The sequence below is a fragment of the Pantherophis guttatus genome, chromosome 2 (genome assembly GCF_059756535.1).
Source record: "Pantherophis guttatus breed Tessera chromosome 2, ASM5975653v1, whole genome shotgun sequence".
In the NCBI taxonomy this organism is placed as follows: domain Eukaryota; kingdom Metazoa; phylum Chordata; class Lepidosauria; order Squamata; family Colubridae; genus Pantherophis; species Pantherophis guttatus.
The window spans coordinates 289,372,222-289,398,624 of NC_142064.1; the positions used below are offsets into that span (position 1 = coordinate 289,372,222).

Sequence of the window (26,403 nt, forward strand, 5' to 3'; positions counted from 1 at the left end):
GTCTGCCTTTCCACCGTTTCACTTTATGCAAGTAATAACAGAGAAAGAAAACCATAAGGAAAAGGGGGTTATAGTGATGCTGAATTAGAAAATGCAACTCATAGGCTCTTCCTCTTACGTAGGAAATACGTAAGATCTCCGACCTCCGGGTGTTTCGCTGCGCACTGAAGACCCTGTTGTTCCGCCAGGCAGGGCTATCAACATAATAATTTTAAATTGGGGTATTTTAAATTTTGGGGTTTTAAATCGGCCAAATCTATTTAATTATTTTAATTTTTAATCATTGTTGTGTCCTGTGTTTTTAAATTGGCTGTACACCGCCCTGAGTCCTTCGGGAGAAAGGCGGTATAGAAATAAAATGATGATGATGATGATGATGATGATGATTATACTAATTTTGTGGTGATCTTTCCTTGCCTTCCCTCGTGTTGCCCATCTCTGGACTCACACAATCTTATCAATACCTTTTTTAAAGTGAAGTCTCCAGAACTGGACACAGTATTCCAAAAGGAGTCTCACTAAAGCCCTATGTAGAGAGATAGGAGCTCCTTTTTGCTGAGGGTGATACCTCTGGTGATGCATCTCAGAATTTTGTTTGCCTTCCCAGCTGCCTGGCCACACTGCTTACTTATGTTGTAGTTATCATTGTTTCAGTGCCATGGCAACTACTTTCACAGAGTTGTGTAAAAGAAGGGAAGAGAAAGCAGTGGTAGGGATATGTGGACGCATATTAAGTTCACATTTCTTGAGGTGAATTTCCTACTCAATCCCTATGTAAAAATGGTTTTTCCTCATCATAGTTTAGCTTTCTTTTCCTTTTTCGGGATCTTCCTTTTTCTTTCATCAGAAGAGACCGGAGGGGTCCCTGCCCTTTCTCCTCCCCCCTTTGCTATGAGGCTGAGGGAAAAGTTTGGGAAGGGCAGCTGCATGTATTGAATTAAAGAAATAAAAATAAATAAATTAAAATCAACTTCCTGATTGTGGCCTTCCTGCCTGTGTCCCATCTGCCTCCACTTCAGGAGGGAGTTCTCAATAACCGCAAGACACCAGCTGTCTTTCCCACAGAGGCTCCTGGTCCTCCTCTTCTGACCGCCCGGCTGTTTCTGACAGGATTTGGACCAGGGGTGAAATGCTCCTGGGTCAGACAGGATTGCCCAATCCAGTAGTTAGGGCAGTGGGTGGTTTGGGAAACTGGTAGCAAAAATCTTGCCTCCCTCCATGCCCAGCTGAGCCACCTGATCACCAGAGGCTTTTTTTTTAAAGCATTTTTTCTACAACCTGTTCTGTCAAAGAAATGCTTTTAAAAGTTTTTTTTTAAAAAAACCCTCTGATGATCATGTGGCTCAGCTGGCATCATCAGCGGCTTTTAAAATCATTTTTTTTACAGCCTCTTTAGCGGAAGAGGTAGAAAAAATGCTTTTAAAAATTTTGGAAAAAAAAGTTGGCCGCGCCCATTCAGTCACATTACCCCCTCCCCCCACCAAGCCACGCCCACAGAACTGGCAGTAACAAATTTTACATTTCACCCCTGATTTGGACCCTTTGGAGGCCTCCCACAATCTCTGCGGAGCCTTCAGGGCGGCTGTTCTTGAGGGAAGTGATTTTAAATCCTCCATAGAGATTTTTCTCCATCTCCACAGATGATTCCTGGACAGGAAAGGAGAGGAAGATGGAGAAAATGCTGCCTCTGAAAAGCACAAAGCTTTTCTTGGGCTGGCAGGCATTGAGAGGGGCCTTTCCTCCTACTCTCAAGCCCATCATCCTTGCCATCTCCCTTCCCCTCAGACGCGCTCCTCTTTCCCGCCCTTTCTGCAATCCTGGCACTTTGCGCCAAATCCCCCAGAGGGCGCCCTCCACCAATAGAAGGGGACTCCCGGTGCTTTTCCATTGGTCCACTGGAGGGCGAATGTCACAGCCGTCTTTGTTGAGGAGGCCGGGAAGGAAGTGACATCATGAAAGCTTGCCGCTCTAGGATGGTGCTCTCGCTCTCCTTAACATCCGCAGGAGGCGGAGAGGCTGGCGGGGGAAGATCCAGATGTGCCCCCGGTGAGTTGGGGGCTCTTCACGGGCAAAGGGAGGTGGAGGAGGGAGAGACCCTCGCCTGGCCCTTCTCTGGCTCCAACCCCAGATCCCATGCTCCCCAGCCGCCTTCTCCATGCGAAGAGTCCGAGTGGGGGGAGGGGACAGTCAGCCTTGCGGAGGCTCAGAAGGTTGTTCAGTGGCTCAATTCCGCTTTCTAATTCTTGATATATTTTTTTCTTCCATCTCAGATACAGAAACTGGAAGCCATTTGAAATCTTTGCAAGCCAAAATTTTCTCTTGGGGAAAAGAAAAAGAGCGGAATCCCTTGGGGGGATCAGTCCTGCAGCCCCAGAAATGGTCCCGTGAAGGAAAAGGCATCTGGAGACCCACCAGAGTCCTTGGAGCCATTTGCAGTTGCTCTGCAGGACAGAGAAAGGATGGAGACACAACCTTTTGGAAAGGAGGGAAGCGGAAAAGGCCCTTCAGCTGCTCAGCCTTGGAAGGGGGGAAAGCTCTGGACAAGGACTGGACAGGAGATCCTGGAGGAGGAAACCCTCCTCCCTTCAGAAGTTCAGCCCTGGAACTTCATCCAATGGCAGGAGCTTGAGGGTCCCCGAGGATTTTGCAGCCACCTCCATGACTTTTGTAGGCGATGGCTGAGATCAGAAAAGCACACCAAAGCAAAGATGCTGGACCTGGTTGTTCTGGAGCAGTTCCTGGCTCTTCTGCCCCCAGAGATGGAGAGCTGGGTGCGAGAATATGGAGTGGAGACCAGTTCCCAGGCGGTGGCTCTGGTGGAAGGCTTCCTCCTGAGCCAAGTGGAGGAGCAGAAGGAGCAGGTTGAGTTACAGGTAAGAATTCAAAAGAGAATAGAGAATCTGTTTGAATACTTCACCCCTCCTTCCCAAATTTCTGACATTCATAATATGTGGCGATATCCCACCTATTCTTGTAGGACATTGTTCCATTGTTTTCTCACTCAACCACACGGATGGGTATTGGGGGCTTTGAGGTGGCGTTCCGAATATAGGAATGCACTTTATGTCATGTGATGTACATTAATTCTGCTTCTTTCCTTCCTCCTACTGGAAGTGCTGCACTGTGGAGATCAGAGATCCTGAGGGAAAGAAGAACCCATCAAATCCCCCTCATGAGCTATTTTTCAGGAGGATCCCTTGGGAGGATCAAAGTCAGGACACTTCAGGAGGTAATTGAAGATCCCCTGATTACCCATCTGTCTTACCTTCGCTCTGTCTTTTATACGATTCCTCCTCCTCTTTATACTTCTCTACACTAATTGCATCTGCAGATAATTGCCCAACGACCCTCTTTAGGTGAGCCTCCTCCTCTTGGGGAAGGTCATGAGGTTGTGTTTGTGGAGAATTTTGCTGATTTTATCTGTGGTGCCTTTGATGTAAGGGAGGAGGGTGATGCCGTTGTCCTCTTCCATGTCTCGGTTCTTGGGGGGTGTCTCTCTTTGGATTAGGTTGGTAATTGTGTTTCTTTGGAATCCATTAGAGATTAATACGTTTGTGAGAGTGTGTAATTCAATTTTCAGGTGGTCTTTGTCGACTAGGTGTTTGGTTCTGGAGATGAGAGTCTTGGCTACGGAGTTGATCAGTGCCGGGTGGTAATGTGATTGAGCGTTTAAGTAGTGCTTTGTGTGTGTTTTTTTCTGGTAGATGGTGTGTCCTAGGGAGCCATTGGGTTTTCTGTAGACTAGGACGTCCAGAAAGGGGAATTGGTTCTTAGCTTCTATTTCCATAGTAAATTGTATTTTGGGGTGTAGGTTGTTGAGATGTGTGAGGAAGTTGTCCAGTTTTTTCTTTCCGTGTGGCCAAATTATGGAAGTGTCATCTACATATCTGAGCCAGAGTTTGGGTTTGAACTCTGAAAAGGTCAGTTTACATTCCAATTCCAAATAAGGGCAATGACAAAGAATGTTCAAACTACCGCACCATTGCACTCATTCACATGCTAGCAAAGTTATGCTCAAAATCCTACAAGCTAGGCTCCAGCAGTATGTGGACCAAGAACTACCAGAAGTACAGGCAGGATTTCAAAGAGGCGGAGGAACTAGAGATCAAAGTGTTCCATGTATAGGTTTGCAATAGCGGGTGAGAGGAGTGATCCCATAGGTGCTCCTTCTATCTGTATCTTTGTCCATTGTAGATGAAGTATGTGTTGGTTAGGCAGTGGTTGGTCAGATCTAGGATGTGTTTAGGGGGTTTATATTTGTTTTGGATAGCTGTCAAGGCTTCTTTAATAGGCACTTGGGTGAAGAGGGATATGACATCAAAACTCATGAGTAGGTCACTGGGTTGTAGGTTTTGTTTCTTTATTGTTTCTATGAAGTGGAATGATTTTTGTACATGAGAGGTGATGGATTCTGCGTAGGGCTGAAGTTGTTTGGCAAGAAATTTGGCAAGATTCTGTAGAGGTGAGCCTATGGAGCTGACTATGGGTCTGAGTGGGGTTCCTTCTTTGTGTATCTTGGAGAGGCCATAGAGCTTGGGGCATCTGGATGATTTCTCTCTGGGGATGATTCTTTGCTGGATCTCTTCACTGATGGGAGAGGCTTTTATTTTGGATTTGGTGGTTTACAACAAACGAGCCCCAGCCACAAACATTGACACTGGACCCAGGATAACACATGACGCCACCACCAATCATCCCCACCAGTCTCCCGATGGGCAGCAGGGTGCTTGCTTGCTGCCTGAAGAAACAAAAAGCCTAGAAACTAGTGGATTGTGATTTCACTGAAATAGGGCTGCATAAAAATCTTGGTTTACGTAGGAAGAACCTGGCTAAAGAGACATACATACATACATACATACATACATATTCAAGCATGTAATAGATATAAGTATAAACTTAATTATGAATACATGAAATGGATAGATATAAAAGGGAACATTGGGACAGGGATGGTAGGCACGCTGGTGCGCTTATGCACTCGCCTTTGAGACCTCTTAGGAATGGGGTGAGGTCGACAGTAGACAGTCTAAGGTTAAAGTTTTGGGGTTTAGGGGAAGAAACCACAGAGTACGGTAGTGCATTCCAGGCATTAGTGACTCTGTTACTAAAGTCATATTTTCTGCAATCAAGTGTAGCGCAGTTTACCATAACTTTGTATCTATTGTGTGCTCGTGTATTGTTGTGGTTGAAGCTGAAGGAGTCATAACCCGTGGTGGGTTAAGCGATGCCGTGTCCTCCCTATCGCGATGCCTGGAGGCTGTTAGGGGCTGGATGGGGAGCAACGGGTTGAAACTAAACCCTTTTATGTCATTAGCAGAGAAAAAGAAAAGGGGAGTGGTTGTATATGTGAGAAAAGGAATTGAGGCAGAATTAAAATACAAAGACACCAAGGGGAGAATTCTAATAGTAGAAATTAAGAGAGGTAACTCAAAAATGATGTTGGTGGGGGTATTCGCCCCGAACAAAAAACAGGGACAATTTTACAAAAAATTACACGAACAATTAGGAAATTGGGCTCATGTTGAACTTTGTATGTTAGGTGACTTTAATGGCGTTGTCAATCCAGAGAAAGATTATAAGAGTGGGGAAAGGTTAAAAAAAAAAAGGTTACCTCTGCCAAAAAGCTTTTTTGATCTGGTGGATGAAATGAATTTAATTGATGTGTGGCGTACTTTACACCCGTATGATTCCCAATACACTTTCTACTCAGCTTCACAGAACTCCTGGTCCAGAATTGACATGGTATGGACTACTGGAAAATTAGGTCTAGAAATTAAGAAAGTGGATATATGTACAAATACTTGGGCAGATCACAAACTTCATGAAATAAACTGGCACTATACAAATAAGAGAAAGCAACAGAGATGGAGTCTAAGGACTAACCTTTTGAACGAAAAAGAGTTTGTAATAAAATTGAATGAAGAAGTCAAGCGCTTCTTTATCAAAAATGGCAAACAAGGCACGGCGAAGGAAATTTTATGGGATACCATGAAAGCGTATGTGAGAGGGGTAGCGATTTCGTATTTGGCGTTCAAAAATAAGGAAAAAAGGAATGCTAGGGAGATTTATAATAGGAAACTAGAAGAGGCCGATAATAAATTACAACAAGACCCGGGAGATGAGATGGCTAAACAAAAATGGATGATGGCAAGGCATAATCTCAATATTTTGGATCAGGAGGAGTTGGCGCAAAAGATCAAGAGAATAAAACAGTATCATTTTGAGAACGCAAATAAGTCTGGAAGGTGGCTGACCTATAGATTAAAAAAAACAACAGGAAAAAAATCAAATTCTTATATTAGAAGATTCCAGAGGCGATATTTTGACAAAAGAAGAGGACAAACTAGAAAGAGCGAGAGAATTTTATGAAGCCTTATATAAAAATGAAAGGATCGACCCAGAAAAAAACGAACAATACTTGATAGAAGCTAACCTCCCACAGATATCACAAGAAGAGAAGGAAATGCTAAACAAAAAAAATTACAATAGAAGAACTTAAATCGGCTCTCACTAAAATTAAAAAAAATAAAACACCTGGCCCAGATGGTCTCCCGGGGGAAATATATACAAAATTTGAGGAAGAAATACAATTAGAATTGTTAGAAATATTCAATGAGGTCTTAGTGGGCACAAGAATCCCAGACTCTTGGAAGGAAACTTATATTACACTCATATTGAAAGAAGGTGCTGACCCGAAACAAATTGCAAATTATAGGCCTATTTCGTTATTAAATTCCGACTACAAATTATTTACAAGTATAATTGCGGAAAGACTAAAAAAAATTCTAAATGGCTGGATTCATAACGATCAGAAGGGATTTCTCCCAGGGAGGCAAATGAGAGACAATTTGAGGACCGTAATAAATGTCATAGAATACTATGAGCAGCACCCAGAAAAACAACTGGCGTTAGTGTTTTTGGACGCCCAAAAGGCGTTTGATAACCTCAACTGGAAATTTATGATTAATCAAATAGACTTAATGGGATTTGGAACAAATTTTAGGAAGATGATCGAAAACATATATCGTAAACAGAAGGCGAGCATTCTAATAAACGGGGACAAGACGAGGACATTTTGGATACAAAAGGGAGTTAGGCAGGGATGCCCCTTGTCCCCCCTACTCTTTATAATGGCACTGGAAATTTTACTTAGAAAGATTAGAGATAACAAAAAAATTAAAGGACTTCGAATTAAGAAAGAAACATTTAAAACACAAGCATTTGCAGATGACGTGGCCCTAATAATAGAAGATCCCTTGAAATCGGGTCCCAAATTACTCCAGGAAGCACAACAGTACGGAGAAGTTGCCGGCTTTAAACTGAACAAAACAAAAACTAAAATGTTAGTAAGAAACATGACAGAGACAAATAAGAAAGAGTTAGAAAAATCCTTAGATCTCCAGATTGTAAAGAAAATAAAGTATTTGGGAATATGGATCACTACACGATATTCCTCTTTGAAAGAGGATAACTACAGCCCATTACTACAAAAAATAAAGCAGGACATAGACAGATGGAAGAAGTTAAAATTATCCCTCACAGGTAAGATTGCAGCAATTAAAATGAATATTCTCCCTAAAATTATATTTTTATTTCAAACTATACCAGTGAATCTTGACAAAAAATACTTTCTGGATTTGGAAAAAAAGATACGAGACTTCCTATGGGAAGGGAAAAAGGCGAGGATTGCATATAAGACACTACAAGGGAGAAGAAACATGGGTGGATTTGGATTACCTGATTGGGAAGTATATCAAAAGGCGGCCAAACTAGTATGGGTGAAAGAGTGGGTCACATTACAAAACAAGAGATTATTGATGTTAGAAGGCCATGACCTACACGCAGGCTGGCATGCTTATTTATGGGATTCAAAGAACAAAAAAGAATCGTATTTTTATAAACACAAATTAAGGGAAACTCTCATTCAAACATGGGAGGAAATTAGGAAACGATTTTATGGGAAAATACCATATTGGCTCTCAATCATGGAGGCCCTGACCGCCTCAAATAAAAGGGATATTCTAAAATTTGGCACGTATAAAGACATATTAGACGACAATGGAATTCTTAAGTCTCGGGAAATATTAGGAAACTTAGGCTTTAGTTTAGATTGGTGGAGCTATCTACAGATAAGCTCAAGATATCAAAAAGATAGGGATCAATTTGGTATAGAGAGGAAATATAACAATTTGGACAAAATTATACTGGGGGCTGAAAAAAAAATGTTAGCGAAATTTTACAATCTGTTACTAGGCGAGGACAGGGCAGAAGGAATAGCCAGAAATCAATTAAATATTTGGGAAAAGAACATTGGTTATAAATTAAACTTCAATGATTGGGAGGAGGCCTGGAATAGAAACTACAATTTGAGTAAATCAGCAACCTATAGGGAGAATCACTATAAAATTTTCCATAGATGGTATCTAGCGCCAGCTAGATTAGCAAAAATATTTCCCAATGCCTCAGCAACATGTTGGAAGTGTGGAAAGGAGGTTGGCACCTTCTTTCATAAGTCCAGAGTGTGTCCTCCCGTGTGAGTAGGGCCATGAATTAGTTGTGTCAGGTCCAAGGCCGTCATGGAAGCCATGAACTCCCGGGCCACCTCAGACGCCTCACCGGCTGACGGCAGGTTGAAATCCCCTATGACCACCAGTCTGGGGGTATCAACCGCCACTCCGGCAATAACGTTGAGAAGCTCGGGCAGGGCCGCTGTCACGTGGCAGGGAGCCAGGTACATGATCAGCAGGCCCATCTGCATCCCATGGCCCCACTTCACCAGGAGAGACTCACATCCGGCTATCTGTGGTACAGTGGTCTCCCTCGGATCAAGACTTTCCTTAATGACAACCGCCACCCCGCCACCCCTGCCCTGGACCCTCGGCTGATGAAATTATATATATCTTATATGTATCTTAATATGTATATAATATATTATATAATATAATATATATAATATATAACATATGTATAGAATATGTATCTTAATTCCAGCTGTCCACCGCCCTGAGTCCTTCGGGAGAAGGGCGGTATATAAATTTTATTATTATTATTATTATTATTATTATTATTATTATTATTATTTATTTATTTATTTATTATTTATTATTAATAATAATAATAATAATAATAATAATAATAATAATAATAATAATATTGCCCCCAACAACCTGGGTCCTCATTTTACCCACCTCGGAAGGATGGAAAGCTGAGTCAACCTTGAGCTGGTGAGATTCGATCTGCTGATATGTTAAACTAGCAGTCAGCTAAAGTAGGTATAGTACTGCACTCTAACTACTGTGCCACCTCAGCTCAATATGGATTTTAATATGGGTTTAATACTTTGTAAACTGCCTTGAGTCGCCATGTGCGAATAGGCGGCATATAAATTGTCTAAAATAAATGAATTAAATATTTTGTTATTTATTTTGAAATTATTTATTCCTTACAGAGAAACAAAGAATGAAATTTTCTGGTTTTTATGACGGTGATAAAACAGCGGTTGAACCCCTAAATCAGGTAAGAAAAGGAAAAGTTATAAAGATTTGTATTCTCGCCTTCAGGAAGTGAAGTGGGTGTACAGAGTTCTCTCTCCTACTATCCCCCCCCCCTTTGTTTGGACTGGGTTATTTTTGTGTCCTTCCGCAACATAGAGAGCAGAATAGCAGGTTGAAGTTGCTGTCAGCCAGCATAGCTTCCTCTGGTTATCTTGTTCTGCTAGGTGCTCCTCCATATTTGCCTTTATAAGAAGCACTTCTGTTAAAGTCCTTCGAGAATTAGAAATAAACGTATCACAGTGGCAGGAATTGCTAGACCACCTTTCTTTTTGTAATTTATCAACCTCCTAAGGTACAGATTAACAGAGTTGGAAGGCACTTTGTAGGTCATCTAGTCCAACACCATTTCTTACGTTTTGGCAGTCTAGTCTCTTCTTGAAAGCTCCCAATGATGAAGCTCCCATGAAACTTCTGTTCCATTGATTGATTGCTTTTTTTTTTTAAAGTTTTTTACTTTTATTTCTTATACACACAATGTAAATGTACATTCTCTTATACATAATTGGTCATACATATACATATTTTTCATAAAGAAAGCATAAAAATAAGGCATTTTAATTACATTCGGGGTTGCTCTTCTACTTTGTTTTCCCTCATTTCACAACATACCTTCTTCTCCTTCTTTCTTTCCCCTCCCTCCCTCCTTTCCTCTTCTACTTTCTCCCTCCTCCTCTTCTTCCTCCTTCCTCTTTTCCCTTCTTTTCCCCCACTCCTCCCCTCTTTTCCCCCTTTCTCACCTTCTCTCCTACTCCTGTCCCCGGTCCAATCTGTCACTTTTATTCTCATAATTGTACATTTATACTTATAATCTTCTTTCTTTTCCCCCCTCCCATCCCCCTTTTCCATTTACTCTGGTGTCATCTGGGTTTCTATTTCTTTTTGTCCTCTCCCTCATTTAACTTTCTATTATCTAAATCACTTATCTATCATCTTTCAGTCATATTTCTTTTCTAACCATACATAAAACCCTCCCCATGTCTTTAAATAGACCGATTCCCCTTTGTCTTTTATTCTTAGAATTAATCTATTCATTTCCGTACCGTCTAAAATCTTTTTTATTACTTCATCTTCGGACGGGATTTTTTCTGTTTTCCAATTTTGCACAAATACAATTCTTGCTACTTTTATTATGTGTATAATTAAATACACATCTTCTTTGCTGTATCTCTCTGGCAGAATACCCAATTAGCCTTGGTAGCACAGTGGTTTAAGGCACCCTGTTATTAAGCTGGTTATTAAAACCAGCTGCCTGCAATTACTGCAGGTTCGAATCTCGCCAAGGCTCAAGGTTGACTCAGCCTTCCATCCTTTCTAAGGTAGGTAAATTGAGGACCCAGTTGTGGGGGCAATAAGCTGACTTTGTATAAATATACAAAAGGATGAAGGCTATTGCTTAACGCATTGTAAGCCGCCCTGAGTCTCCGGAGAAGGGCGGCATATAAATCAAATTAAAAAAAAAAAAATTTTAAAAAAAACCTCTGGTTTTAATTCTATAGATTTATGTAACATTTCCTCCAACCCTCTGGACCAATAATTTTTTGCTTCTGTATATGACCACCACATATGATAATAATATGATCCCGGCAAATGCCAACATTTCCAACACTTGGCTGATTTATCCTTAAACATTTTTGCTAATCTTTCTGGTGGCATATGCCATCTATCAAAAATTTTATATAAATGTTCTTTATATGCAGTTGCCATTGTCAATTTATAATTCCTTTCCCATATTTGTTACCATTTCTCTAATTCTATTGCATAACCAAAGTTTTTCGCCCATGTTATCATTGTCTTTTTTATTTCTTCATCTTCTAGTCTAATTTGCAACAAGTAATTATACAATCTTTTAATCATTTTTCATCCTTTCCAGTCATTATCTGATCCAACTCTGATTCCCCCAAATTGAAACCCTTGTCAGCCGGAAGCTTCAATGCTGCCACCTCCTCATGTGTGGGAAAGTAGGAGGGTGGACTTAGGAGAGGGAAATCAGTAGACATAACAGCGTTCTTCCCATTGGTCAAGGTCAGGGCAGTCCAGCATCTGGAGGAGGAGTGGTCAGGGCTGGGCCGAGGTGAAACTGACGGTGATTGGAGCATGTGACCTATTGGGGAGAAGGGGTTGGTTTTGGGAGCTTTGTATTATCAAAGGAAAGCCCGGGCTTTTCAGTTTCAGGATTTCCCAGATGTGCCAGTTTACCTATTGCTAGTAAAGAGAACTTTGGAAAATGCCTGCTTCTGCGTCTTTACTGGGAGTTGGGGGTTTTCTGGAATGCTGACATTATCCTGAAACGCCCTAAAACTTAACAGCACCCCATAAGGGGGCTGTCAGCGGTACTGAGCCCTAACATCGACCTAAAACCCCGGGTGATGCAAAGACTCAGTGAAGATGGAGGAGAAAGGAGAAGGAGGGAGGCCTGCCAGGGCCCCGGATGCTCGAGGAATTGCCGGTCCCTTGCATGCTCTTTCTGAAGAAATGGGACAAGCCATGGAGGCTGCAGAGGAAGCCCTTCGACTTGGGACTTGGCCCGTGGCATCAGATTCCTCGGAGAGTCTTCAGTGGATGGAAGAGGGGAGCTTCGCCCCCCCTTCCCAACCCCTGGAGGTGAGCTGCAGGCTAGCGAAATCAACATTCGCCCTCCCTGATCTGGGACATGGAGGGGGGATTCATAGGACGCAGTCTCCCCCTCCTTTCCATCCGGAGGCCAAACAACAGGATTAGCGCAACATTCCAATCCTGCAGCAGTGGGGCATCAGATTCAGCCGGCATACGAAAGGCAAAACCCTCCCTTTTGGGCCTCTCGCCAGCCTGCGTTAGCATTACCTCCTGCAGAGAGCATACCACCCGGATGGGTTTTCTTTCCCGGCCAGGAATGGATCCAATGCCAGGGATATCCCGCCCCGCCTGTTCTAAGCTTCCAGGGATCCCCCTGGCCCCCCTCCTATGGCCAAACGATCCTGCCACCGCAGGGGGGACTAATCCAACAACCGGCTAGACTGCCTTCCCCCTCCAGCCCAGCAAACTTTACACCAGCCTGTTGGAATGCAACAACCAGGAGCAGACCCGCAGCAAGTTCTCCCCCAACCAGCCGCAGCCACTGCCCCCCCCACCTGCGAGGCCAGGACCACCCCGCTTCAGAGCAACCTTTGACAGGACACCAGCCAAGCTAGCTTATTTCCTCAGCAGGGTCTGGGCTCACATGGATCAATATCGTGAGCAATACGAATCAGAACAAGACTTATTTCAGATGGAATGAATGAGGGGGAGGCTTCTGAATGGACAGCCCAGCTGCATAATGAGGGTGCTGCTGAACTAAATGATGCCGATGGGTTTATCACACTGCTCTTGTCCCGATTTGAGGACCCTGACCGCGTAAATGAAAACGAAGCCACGCTAAAGCTCATGAAGCAAGGTAATTGGCCTATAAAAGACTTTGTATGGGACTTTAGATGAGTCGCAAGGAATCTAGGCCATTGGCCTGACCGCATACTACTGCATTACTTTAAAGAAGCTATTGACCCAGAAGTCAGAAAAGCCTGTGGGATCCGGGGAGTGCCTGAACGTCTCCATGACTGGTATATCATGTCCATTGCTCTAGACAGAGAAGTCCACCCCCGCAGCCAAACCCCAGCACAGCAGCTGCCTCGAAACACGTTATCTATAAACCCCACTTCAAAAGCTACAAATCTCACCCACCCCGCTCAATTAATTAATTTTAATTTAATTTAATATTTAAATTTATATACCGCCCTTCTCCCGAAGGACTCAAGGCGGTGAACAGCCAGAAGTAAAAAACATCAAATACAAAATTTAAAAACAATTTAAAAATAAATTAAACAATTTGGCCTGACAGTTAAAATCCTCCATTAAAAATCCAAATTAAAATACACAATTGGAGAGATTAGGCCAGCCTGATGAAATAGTTGATGAAATAAAAAGATTTTGAGGGCCTGACGGAAAGTATGTGAGTCTGGAATTGTCCGTATCTCCAGGGGGAGCTCGTTCCAGAGGGCAGGTGCTCCCACAGAGAAAGCTCTTCCCCTGGGGGCCGCCAGTCAGCATTGTTTGGCCGACGGCACCTGGAGGAGCCCCTCTCTGTGGCAGCGTACTGGCCGGTGGGAGGCTCTCGGTGGCAGAAGGCGGTCCCATAAATATCCAGGCCCTAAGCCATGGAGCACTCTAAAGGTGGTCACCACCACCTTGAATCGCACCCGGAAGACCACCAGGAGCCAGTGCAGCTCACGCAGGAGAGGTGTTACATGGGAGCGCCATGACGCTCCCATAATCAACCGCACGGCCGCATTCTGGACCAGTTGGAGCCTCCGGGTGCTCTTCAAGGGGAGCCCCATGTAGAGAGCATTGCAGTAGTCCAGGCGGGAAGTGACGAGGGCATGAGTGACCGTGCGTAAGGAGTCCCAATCCAGAAAGGGATGCAACTGGCGAATCAGGCGAACCTGTTAAAAAGCCCCCCTGGCCACGGCCGTCACATGCTCTTCTAAAGACAGCCGTGCATCCAGGAGGACACCCAAGTTGCGAGCCCTCTCTGTGGTGGCCAACGATTCGCCCCCAATAGTCAGAGATGGCACCAACTGATTATATCAGGATGCTGAAAGCCACAGCCACTCAGTCTTGGATGGGTTGAGCTTGAGCCTGTTTCTCCCCATCCAGATCCATACGACCTCCAGACACCGGGACATCACGTCAAGAGCATCATTGGGGTGGTCCGGGGTGGAGATGTACAGCTGGGTGTCATCAGCGTACTGATGGTACTTCACCCCGAAACCATGGATGATCTCACCCAGTGGCTTCACATAAATGTTGAATAGAAGGGGCGAGAAGACCGACCCCTGCGACACCCCACATACAAGGTGCCTCGTGCTCAACCTCTGCCCCCCCCGTCAACACAAACTGCGACCGGTCAGAGAGGAAGGAGGAGAACCACCGCAACACGGTGCCCCCCACCCCTAACCCCTCCAACCGGCGCAGAATGATAACATGGTTGATGGTATCAAAAGCTGCTGAGAGATCTAACAGGACTAGGACAGAGGAACAACCCCTGTCCCGAGCCCTCCAGAGATCATCAACCAATGCGACCAATGCCGTGTCCGTGCTGTGCCTAGGCCTGAAGCCCGACTGGAACGGATCCAGATAGACTGCTTCATCCAGGTACTGGGAAAACTGTCGTGCCACCACACTCTCAACAACCTTCGCCAGAAAGAAAGGTTGGAGACTGGATAATAAGTTGCTAAAACAGCTGGATCCAGGGAGGTTTTCTTGAAACCGATGGTGATTGGAGCATGTGACCTATTGGGGAGAAAGGGGTTGGTTTTGGGAGCTTTGTATTATTGAAGGAAAGCCTGGGCTTTTCAGTTTCGGGATTTCCCAGATGTGCCAGTTTACCTATTGTTAGTAAAGAGAACTTTGGAAAATGCCTGCTTCTGCGTCTTTACTGGGAGTTGGGGGTTTTCTAGAATGCTGACAACCCTATTGTTTCAAATCTTTATCATATCTTGATTGTATCTGCAGCCATGTATACCAATCAGTCTCAGTCCCTTGTTTTTCTAAATCTTGTTTCTGTTTTAGTTCTCCCTTCTGTGTTAAAATGTCCTTGTATCTTACAATATTGTCCATATTAATTAAATTTGGATGTATCAATACTTCAGCTGCCCCCAGAGATACGAAGAATCCAAGACCTCGGTGCCTTCAGCCGTGCCCTTAAGACCAGCTAGACTTTTGGTGGCGCAATATTGGAAGAAGGAAGATTTGCCTACTATTGAAGAATGGACATTAAAAGTAGTGAACCTGGAAGAAATGGTGAAGATTTCAGCATATTTGAAAGATCATTCGCAAGAAAGATATATATCGGAATGGAGAAGATGGATTGATTATATTCAAAACAAATATCGGACTAAAAAGTATCAAATAGTTTATGAATGAATAGAAAAATTAAGAGTATTTATATTTAGTTAGTGTAGAGCTATAAAAGGAGAGTTAAAGTGTGAAGGGGGGGATAGGAATCCTTAGTTAATTAGCTTAGCTTAGCATATGATTGTTAATTGTTATACCCTGCATTTTGTTCTGGGAAATTCAGGGGTGTGGGGGGGGGGAGGTAAGGAGGGAGGGGGGATGGGGAAATACTTGTAAAAAATGTTTTTCTTTTTGTAAAACTCTTTAATAAAAAAAAAAAAGACCTTTCTTTTTCAGCAAGCTGGGCTGGCTTAACACATTTTTAAATGTTTTTAATAGGTTTGTTATTGTTTTTTTAAAACTATGGGGCCAAACGCATATATATCTTTTTAACTGTATTTTAATGTTTGCATTTATGTTTTTAATTTGGCTGTGCACCGCCCTGAGTCCTTCGGGAGAAGGGCGGCATATAAATCTGATAATTAATTAATTAATTAATTAATAAATAAATAAATAAATAAATAAATAAATAAATATTGTTGAAAGCCACATTGGTATTTCCATATAATGTTTTTCTTTTACTCTCTCCCATACTGCTAACAAGCCATTCCTTAAACAATGTCTCTGGAAGTATCCATGTAAGTTTAGTCCATTTATATTCAAAGATATTATTTTAATTTCTTCTTCCATTTCTTATTTATTTACTTGTTTTGTCGATCTAGTCATTCTTATCTCCCTTTGTTCTTTAACTCTTTGGCTCTTGCTCCTTATCACTCTCTCTTCTTGTTCTCTCGTTATCTCTCTTGGCTGTTCTTTCTTCTCCTGTCGTCCATCCCCTTTTTCATCTCTCAATCTTTCTTCCTCTTGAAAATCTATGTACTGATTATAAAATGACTCTGCTTTCTCTGTTGAGTCTAATCTGTATCTTTGCTCTTGCCAATTCACCAATATTCCTTCTGGAATCAACAATCTAAAATTTATTCCTCTCTTTATCAAATATTTTGTGAGAAATTGATATTCTTTTTCTCAGGTCTGTCACTCTTCTTGAAATTTGTTTCAGTGCCACTACTTCTCTCCCTTTGTGCTTTATCGTCGTGTTTCTCATCAATTGCAATATCTCTGTTCTCAGTCTTTTCCTGATAAATCTGACGTGAATTTCTCTAGGCAGATTATTTCTCATTATGTATCTTGTGTGCACTCTATATCTCGTTGATCCCATTTAATATCCTTTCCTTGTTTTCTTCCATTGCTTCTGCTAATATCTCCGCAATTTTCTCTGCTAAATTTCCTCCCTTTTCTTCTTCAATATTTTGGAATCTTAAATAATAATCAGCTTTATCCATTTTGAGAATTATAATTGCATTTTTCCTGATTTTTATGAGTAATTGTAAGTCTATAATCTATTTCTTCCTCTTTTTTTCTTCGTTCCTTCTGTTTTTCCTTCCACTTGCTGTAATCGTTGTTCATTTTTCCCTATCATCTCTTTAACTTCTTTCAGTTTTCCTTCTATTTTTTCTATTCTCCCATCTACTTTGTCTAAATCTTGTCTTCAGGTATTCATAGCATATTTTTTAATTCTGTGTTGATTTTCTCTTGCTGGGGTGTAGGTTCTTTTGTCTTTTGCCCTGTGGTAGCAGGCACTGTTGATATTAATGGTGATGATAGATGTTGTGTTACTTTCTTCATCTTGTTTTTTCAAGTCTTACTGCCCAATTTATAATCCAAGTAATCGACTTCTTCAAATTCAAATTTCCCAATCAGACTCTTCAGGTTCTTGATACCCTAATCCAGGGGTGGGCAAATGTGGCCCATCTTGGCTGTCTCAGGAATTCTGGGAGTTGAAGTCCACCGGTTGTAAAAAGGCCACATTTGCCCACCCCTGCCCTAATCCACATAGGTTTAATCCTAATCCATAAAAAAGAAAAAGAAAAAGGTAGAAAGGCTGTGTCAAAAAAAACAAAAACAAAACAACCGACGCCCCAAAAAAACAAAAATGGAAAAAATCAGAAAATAAAAGTTCACTGATAAAAAATTTAAAGCCAAAGTGTTTACTCAAAATATCCAACCAAGCAATAAAAATATTTTAAAAAGTATATATTATAATCTCCCAGAAAGAATTAAACAATAGAAAAAAGCATGCCAATCCTAAAAATTTTAAATCCAGGAAGAAGAAACTTCTACAAAAAAGGAGAAAAAAAGAACAAAAAGAAAACACAGAAAAAAAAATAATATTCCAAAATACCACTATTCCAAAATCTTCCAAAATTTATAGATCCATCAAGCAAAAGGAAAAAACTGACAGCTTTTGTTCTTTCTTTTTTTCCTTTTCCTCTATATCTTTCCCCTTCTGTTACAAAATCACAAGACCGCTTCTTATGGGAATCTTCTTGCCAGTTTCCAAAACATTGTCCAATGTCATTCCACTCTCATCTTCTCCTTTATAAAATATATATCTTTAATTTTCTCTGTCAGCACTAGATGGCACGGTAATTCACTCAAAATAGTCTTTAAAAATATCAATATACTTTTCTTCTTTCAGCTTTGAGCTCCCAGCTACAAAACTCAATTCATTAACCAGAGAAGCCTCTTCTCCCAATCTACTTTCAATTCATTTAGTTACTTTTTCAGCTTTCATTAATTAGTCTTCATTAATGGCTTCCACTTCTTCGCCGCGATTCCGGCACTGGGAAGGTAGCCTTATTCCGCTCACTCCCTCTTTGCCAGTTTTCTTAAGATAGATGGATTTTAAAAGTTCAGGAGAAAAATATGTAAAAGGAATCTTGTTTCCATGACCTCACTCTCTCACCCAGATGATCATCTCGTTCCTTTTCTTGCTTATGGCCACCCCGGCTTTTGACAGTCCTATGGCTGCCTTCCCTCACCGCTAGGTCAGTGGCTGCTTGCCGGCACTTCAGGGAACTTGCGATTTCCCTGTCCATGCCAGCCTGTGTCTCTGTTCTTCGCTGTCTCTACAGGACAGCTATGATTCCTGGGGATCCCCAAAAGTGGCTGGGATATCAGCGTTTTCTCGGAGCCCCAGAATACACACTGTACCACTGCGATGCTGGCCACGCCCCCCGGTTGATTGCTTTCGCTGTCAGAAAATGTCTCCTTATTTCCAGCTTGAATATCTCCTTGTTCAGTTTCCATCCATTATTCCATGTCTGGCCTTCAGGTGATTTGGAAAACAGCTTGACCCGCTCCTCTCTGTGGCAGCCCCTCAAATATTGGGACACTGCTATTGTGTCTCCCCTAGTCCATCGCTTCACTAGACTAGCCATGCCCAGTTCCTGCAACTGTTCAGTCCCCTAATCATCTTGGTTGCTGTTCTTTGCACTCTTTCTAGAATCTCAAGATCTTTTTTACATCATGGCAACTTCATGTGATCTTCATTCTATCCCTCTCTTAGTGCAGCCTATGATTCTGTTGATAGTTTTTTGGCAACTGTAGCACACTGCTGGCTCACGTTAAGTGATTGTCCACTAGGACTCCAAGATCCCTGTTCCACTAAAGGATCTTAGTAACAAATGCGAAATGTGATAAGAGAATTTATAAAAGGAAGGTTGACGAATAATCTTTAAAAGGGGAGTTAAAGAGTGTGAGGGAGTTTTGAATCTTGTAGTAACTTAGTTTATTTTAGCTTATGTTTGTTAAATGTGCTCTGGGAAGTCGGGGGGGAGTGGGGAGGGGGGGTTGAAGGATGGTTGAGGATAAAATTGTTGTTGAAAAAACTTTTTTACTAAAATAAAAAGATAGATAAATGTATTAATAGAAAAGTAAGAAATTTGGGGGGAATGTTACAATAAATGAAATGATAAAATTAAGATATGATAAATACTGGTGGAATAACAAGAAGATACAAAAGATGTACTCAGATGATACACTGTATGATTGATTAAGAATTGTATATTTGTTTGTTTATAAAAAATAAAAACTTTTTTAATAAAAAAAATGATCCCTGTTCCACTTACTAATTTTGAGCCAGGCATCACCTATTCTATGGCAGTGCATTTGGTTTTTCTTTCCTAAATGTAGCACATTACATTTCTCACCATTGAATTTCATTTTGTTAGAAGGTGCCAATCTGTCAATCCTTCTATATCTTGAGCCTCGTGCAGTGTTGGTATTCCTGTCAATTTGGTCTTGTCTGCAAATTTGATGAGTTACCCTTTAAGCCCCTTGTCTAAATCATTGAGGATGATGAACAGATCTTTTCAAATCCTCCTGTTCTGTTCTTTTCTCCGTGTTCAGGAGAGTCTTGTGTCCTTCGAGGAGGTGGCTGTGTATTTCTCTGAGGAGGAATGGTCTCAGCTGGATCCTGACCAAAAAGCTCTGCATTCGGAAGTCATGCTTGAAAACTATAGGAACGTCGTCTCTCTCGGTAAGAGTTTTCTTGTTCCAAATCAGAGAGATCAAGAAGACAGATTATAGTTAGTTTTTTATTAAAAACTCACTAATCAGATATTGTTTCCTGGGAGGGAAAAGGAAAGTATCTTGCCTTCTCGTACCCCAAGGAAGGAAGGAAAGAGTCAGTGTCTCTTTGCTCAGATGTTTTTGGGGCATTCCTTATCTGTATTTTTCCATTTCTATTTGAACTTATCTGTGGAGCCTGAGAAGAACGGGGTGTGCTTTTATGTGTCCTCTGGAGATCATGTGACAATGTGTTGTCATTTGTCCTCTGAAACCTTCCCAAATTGTGTGGGAACAGAACTTTCACCCTCAGGCCATGGAAGAGCATTCTCCCAATCCAATTCAAGGTCAAAGGCCTCATGCAGTGTGACTCAGAGCATCCTAGGATACAGTTGATCCCTGAGTTACGACAGTTCACTAAACAACTGTTTCAAGTTACGACCTAGCCATCTCCCAAGTACTTAAGATTCAGTCCTGAAATTACAAATGTTACAGCATCACAGCCATCATTCACACTTACAAATGACAGTAGAGGCATTGCAACAACAGACATCCTATCTATACCCCCACCCCACCCTGCTCGGACTTACATTACGAGGATGTTACATTACTTTAGACCTCTGTTCCCTGCTAACCAACGCCTGCACAAGATCCAGGAAAAAATGCTTTGGAAACACAGGGAAGGCTTCTTTGTTTTCAAAGATTTTTGCCCTGGATCTCGTGCAATCCTCAGTTTGTAGGAACACACTTCTGGTTTTTTGTGATCTCGCAATAAAGTAGTTTAGGCCTCTGTTCTCTGCAATCAGATCCAGATTTGACCAAAAAGCCCTTGCAAGCTGATGAGACTTTGGGGCAGCAAAATAGCCATTCTTGAAGCCTCCCAACCTTTCCAGTCTCAGGACGATGAGCCAATGGGAGGCTTCAGGGAAGGGACTTCGTTCCAAAGTCTTATCGTTGGGATCAAGGAACGGGCTGAGCGGGAGTCCTGCCTGCCAGACAGACGCGGTGGAGTACCTTCTCCAAGGTACACCGGGGAAGAAGGACCTTTTTCAAAATGGTTTCAGTTCTCAAAGGTCTCTGCTGAAATTAACCCAGCCCAATAAATCTTAAGTTTTCTCCTTATTCATACTTGGGTGTTTCCCCTGACTATTCCATGATTCAAAACAGACTTTGATTGAGATTTGCACATATATAGATAATTGTAGAGATGTTTTCTAGATATTTTTCAAAGCTTTCAGGACTCATGAATATAGAAATCATCCTGTCTATATCACACCACTGTAAGCATGCAAACATAAAACATAAAAGAATTTTGGAAAAATTCAGAAGGAAATTCACTTGACTTTGTACGGTTTGATCTTTTTCTCTAACCTTGTTATTATTTTCATTTCTCTTTTGTTTTGAAGGTAATGATGGTCAGGAGAATCAAGATTTTTGTGAATTGTTCCAAGTAATCAATGCTAAAGATGGAACGGAGAAGTTTGGAATTCGAATGGAACAAAAAACCCATGATAGAAACCAGTCAAATGATTGGAATCAGGAAAGCTCATCTTCCACCGATGCTCCGATACAAGACTTTCTTGCCCAACAGGAGAAAATAAGGAAAAAATATATTGGGGAAAGAGTGAAGCCAATCAAAGCTAAATTACTTACAAGGATTCACATTAAGGACAAGCTATACAAATGCAGAGAGTCTGCTAACAGGTTCGGAAGACGTAGTAATCTTATTTCCCCTAAAAGGATCAACACAGGGGAAAAGCCATATAAATGCATGGAGTGTGAAAAGACCTTTGCTCACAGATGTGTCCTAAGAGCACATGAAAGGCTCCACACTGGGGAGAAACCATATAAATGCATGGAATGTGGAAAGGCCTTTGCTCAAAGAGGTCATCTTATTTCCCATAAGAGGATCCACACAGGGGAGAAACCGTATAAATGCATGGAAAGTGGAAAGACATTTGCTCAAAGAGATCCTCTTATTTCCCATAAGAGGATCCACACAGGAGAAAAGCCATTTGAATGCATGGAGTGTGGAAAGACCTTTGCTCAGAGCAGTGTCCTAAGAGTACACGAAAGGCTGCACACTGGGGAGAAACTGTATCAATGCATGGAATGTGGAAAGACCTTTGCTTCTAGTAATGGACTTACTATTCACAAAATGATCCACACAGGGGAGAAACCATATAAATGCATGGAATGTGGAAAGGCCTTTGCTCAAAGAGGTCATCTTATTCGCCATAAGAGGATCCACACAGGGGAGAAGCCGTATAAATGCATGGAGTGTGAAAAGACCTTTGCTCACAGATGTGTCCTAAGAGCACATGAAAGGCTCCACACTGGGGAGAAACCATATAAATGCATGGAATGTGGAAAGGCCTTTGCTCAAAGAGGTCATCTTATTTCCCATAAAAGGATCCACACAGGGGAGAAACCGTATAAATGCATGGAAAGTGGAAAGACATTTGCTCAAAGAGATCCTCTTATTTCTCATAAGAGGATCCACACAGGAGAAAAGCCATTTGAATGCATGGAGTGTGGAAAGACCTTTGCTCAGAGCAGTGTCCTAAGAGTACACGAAAGGCTGCACACTGGGGAGAAACTGTATCAATGCATGGAATGTGGAAAGACCTTTGCTTCTAGTAATGGACTTACTATTCACAAAATGATCCACACAGGGGAGAAACCATATAAATGCATGGAATGTGGAAAGGCCTTTGCTCAAAGAGGTCATCTTATTCGCCATAAGAGGATCCACACAGGGGAGAAGCCATATAAATGTATGGAGTGTGAAAAGACCTTTACAAATAGTAATGGACTTAATCTTCACAAAATGATCCACACAGGGGAGAAACCGTATAAATGCTTGGAGTGTGGAAAAACCTTTGCTCAAAGGGGTAGTCTTATTTCCCATAAGAGGATCCACACAGGGGAGAAGCCGTATAAATGCATGGAGTGTGGAAAGACCTTTGCTCAAAGAGGTCATCTTATTCGCCATAAGATGATCCACACAGGGGAGAAGCCGTATAAATGCATGGAGTGTGGAAAGACCTTTACTCGTAGCAGTGAACTTACTATGCACAAAAAGTTCCACACAGGGGAGAAGCCGTATAAATGCATGGAGTGTGGAAAGACCTTTGCTCAGAGCAGTGTCCTAAGAGTACACGAAAGGCTCCACACAGGAGAGAGACCGTATAAATGCATGGAGTGTGGAAAGACCTTTGCTCAAAGAAATAATCTTATTTACCATATGAAGATCCATACAGGGGAAAAGCCATATAAATGCATGGAGTGTGGAAAGACCTTTGCTCAGAGCAGTGTTCTAAGAGTACACGAAAGGCTCCACACAGGGGAGAAACCATATGAATGCATGGAATGTGGAAAGACCTTTGCTTATAGTAATGGACTTACTATTCACAAAATGACCCATACAGGGAAAAAGCCATTTAAGTGCATGGAGTGTGGAAAGACTTTTGCTCAGTGCAGTTACTTAAGAATACACAAAAGGATCCACACAGGGGAGAAACCATATAAATGTATGGAATGTGGCAAGGCCTTTGCTCAAAGAGGTCATCTTATTCGCCATAAGAGAATCCACACAGGGGAGAAGCCGTTTAAATGCATGGAGTGTGGAAAGACCTTTGCTTATAGTAATGGACTTACTATTCACAAAATGATCCACACAGGGGAGAAACCATATAAATGCTTGGAGTGTGGAAAGATGTTTGCTCAAAGAGTTAATCTTATTTCCCATAAGAGGACCCACACAGGGGAGAAGCCGTATAAATGCATGGAATGTGGAAAGATGTTTGCTCAAAGAAGTAATCTTATTTCCCATAAGAGGATCCACACGGGAGAAGCTGTATAAATGCATGGAGTGTGGGAAAACCTTTGTTTATAATAATGGACTTACTATCCACAAAATGATCCACACAGGGGAAAAGCCATTTAAATGCATGGAATGTGGAAAGGCCTTTGCTCGAAGAGGTAGTCTTATTCACCATAAGACAATCCACACGGGAGAAACCATATAAATGAACGGAGTGTGGAAAGGGCTTTGCTCAGAAAGTTAGTCTTACTTCTCATAAAAGAATCCACGCTCAGGAGAAACTGCATAGCAATAGTAATTCCACTTAGACTTATATACCACTCCACGTTGCTTTACATCACTCTTTGAGCAGTTTACAAAGTCAGCATATGGTCTCCAGCAATCTGGGTCCTCATTTTACCCACCTCAGAAGGATGAAAGCTGAATCAACCGTGACCCTGTCAGAATCAAACTTCTGGCTGTGGGCAATTAGCCTATAGTACTGTATTCTATCCACTGATCTACCACGTCTCTATAGATTTTCATCTGTATGCATATTGTGCTTTCCTGATCCAAAGGAGACAAGGTAGAATCCAGCAAAATGAAATTTAATGTGGAGAAAAGTAAGCTTTTACACCTGGGCAGGAAAAACAGATTACCTGAAACCTGGCTCGAAAATAGTAACTGTGAAGGGTCCTTGGAGTTGGAATGGATGATCAATTAAGCATGAATCACCTCTGTGCGGCAGCAGCCAAAAAAGCAAATACAATCCTTGGTTGTATAAACAGAGGCATAGAATCAAAATCACATGAAGTATTAGTACCGCTCCATAAAGCCTTAGTAAGACCACACCCGGAATACTGCATCCCGTTTGGGTCATCATGTTACAAAAAAGATGTTGAAACTTTGGAAAAAGTGCAAAGAAGAGCAGCTAAGTTGATTAAAGGCCAAAAGATTAAAGGCTAAAAGAAGAATGGTTATAGGAACTGGGCATGGTTAGTCTAGTGAAGAGAAGGACCAGTGGGGACAGGATAGCAGTGTTCCAATATTTGAGGGGCTGCCACAGAGAAGAGGGGGTCAAACTATTTTTCAAGGCACCTGAAGGCCAGACAAGGAATAATGGATGGAAACCTATCAAGGAGCGATTCTACCTAGAAATAAAGACAAATTTTCTGACAGAACAATCAACCAATGGAAGAGCTTGCCTTCAGAGGTTGTGGGCAGTTCATTGCTGGTGGCTTTGAAGAAGAGATTGTACTGTCATTTGTCAGAAATAGTGTAGGGTCTCCTGCTTGGGTGGGGGATTGGATGAGATGAACGACAAGGTCCGTTCCAAGTCTGTTAACGTAATATCTAATTTTTCCCCCAAACCAACAGAGGGCAAAATAAGGAACAAATGGATGGAAACTAATCAAGGAGAGAAGCAACTTGGAACTTTCTTACACTGAGGACAATTCACCAGTGGAACAGCTTGCCTTCAGATAGCGTGGGTGCTTCTTCACTGGACATTTTTAAGAAGAGACTGGACAGTCACTTTCTGAAATGATATAGGATCTCCTGCTTGGGCGGGGGGTTGGACTAGAAGAGCTCCAAGTTCCCTTCCAGCTCTATTCTGATTTTGATTTTGAATCCTCAATCCATTCTGGTGCTTTTTTGCTAAGTAGGAGGTTTTAAAAGAAAGATGAGTATCAGTGGAGATTAAGGTTATCGTTTGCCCTCAAAGTGATGTGTGGATGCCAATATTTAAATGGTACATTTCAAGTAACTCCCTCTGATGAGTATATCCACTAGAGCAGAGTTGCAGGCAGAAATGCAATTAGTCCTGAATCCCGTACTATTGTTTCAGCTTTTCTTCCTTTGCTTACTATTATCACAGTCTGCCTTTCCACCGTTTCACTTTATGCAAGTAATAACTGAGAAAGGAAACCATAAGGAAAGGTGGGTTATAGTGATGCTGAATTAGAAAATGCAACTCATAGGCTCTTTCTCCTTATTTTGTGGTGATCTTTCCTTGCCTTCCCTCGTGTTGCCCATCTCTGGATTCATACAATCTTATCAATACCTTTTTTAAAGTGAGGTCTCCAGAACTGGACTCAGTATTCCAAATGGAATCTCACTAAAGCCCTATGTAGAGGGATAGGAGCTCCTTTTTGCTGATGGTGATACATCTGGTGATGCATCTCAAAATTTTGTTTGCCTTCGTAGCTGCCTGGCCACACTGCTTACTTATGTTGCAGTTATCCTTGTTTCAGTGCCATGGCAACTACTTTCACAGAGTTGTGTAAAAGAAGGGAAGAGAAAGCAGTGATAGGGATATGTGGATGCATATTAAGTTCCCATAGGTAGGCAGCCTGCTGGCCAACCCAGGCAGTCCCTGATTTACAATAATTTATTAAGTAACCATTTGAAGTTACAATGGCAATAAATGATGGCTCTGACCTCCTCCCTCCCTCCCAAATTAGGCCTACTCCAGGATATCAGAATGAAAACCATTCTGGTGTGCTAACATTGCAAAGGATCAATCAAGAAGGAAGATCTTTCGAAAGCAACGAGGTCCAAAATATCATGAAAATAAGAACTACAAAAATTACTTCAGTCCTTCCTGATGAAACACACAGAAAGGTGAATGGGAACTTTCTCTGGGATGTCCAGATACCAAAAATAATCCAGCCTGCCAACAAAGTAGAAAATGTGTAGCTCATGGTTGAAATGAGGGGTCCTTGGTGGTCT

At 41.9% G+C, this 26,403-nt stretch overlaps 1 pseudogene across 1 annotated transcript; it reads left to right on the top strand.

Moving 5' to 3' along the window:
- The first annotated feature begins 1,909 nt into the window (after window positions 1–1,909).
- On the top strand, window positions 1,910–24,134 carry LOC117659536 (uncharacterized; annotated as a pseudogene). The gene is made up of 6 exons (XR_015731834.1): window positions 1,910–2,046; window positions 2,271–2,873; window positions 3,115–3,229; window positions 9,449–9,516; window positions 19,710–19,839; window positions 21,275–24,134. The product of XR_015731834.1 is annotated as an uncharacterized LOC117659536 (transcript).
- Window positions 24,135–26,403: the final 2,269 nt, after the last annotated feature.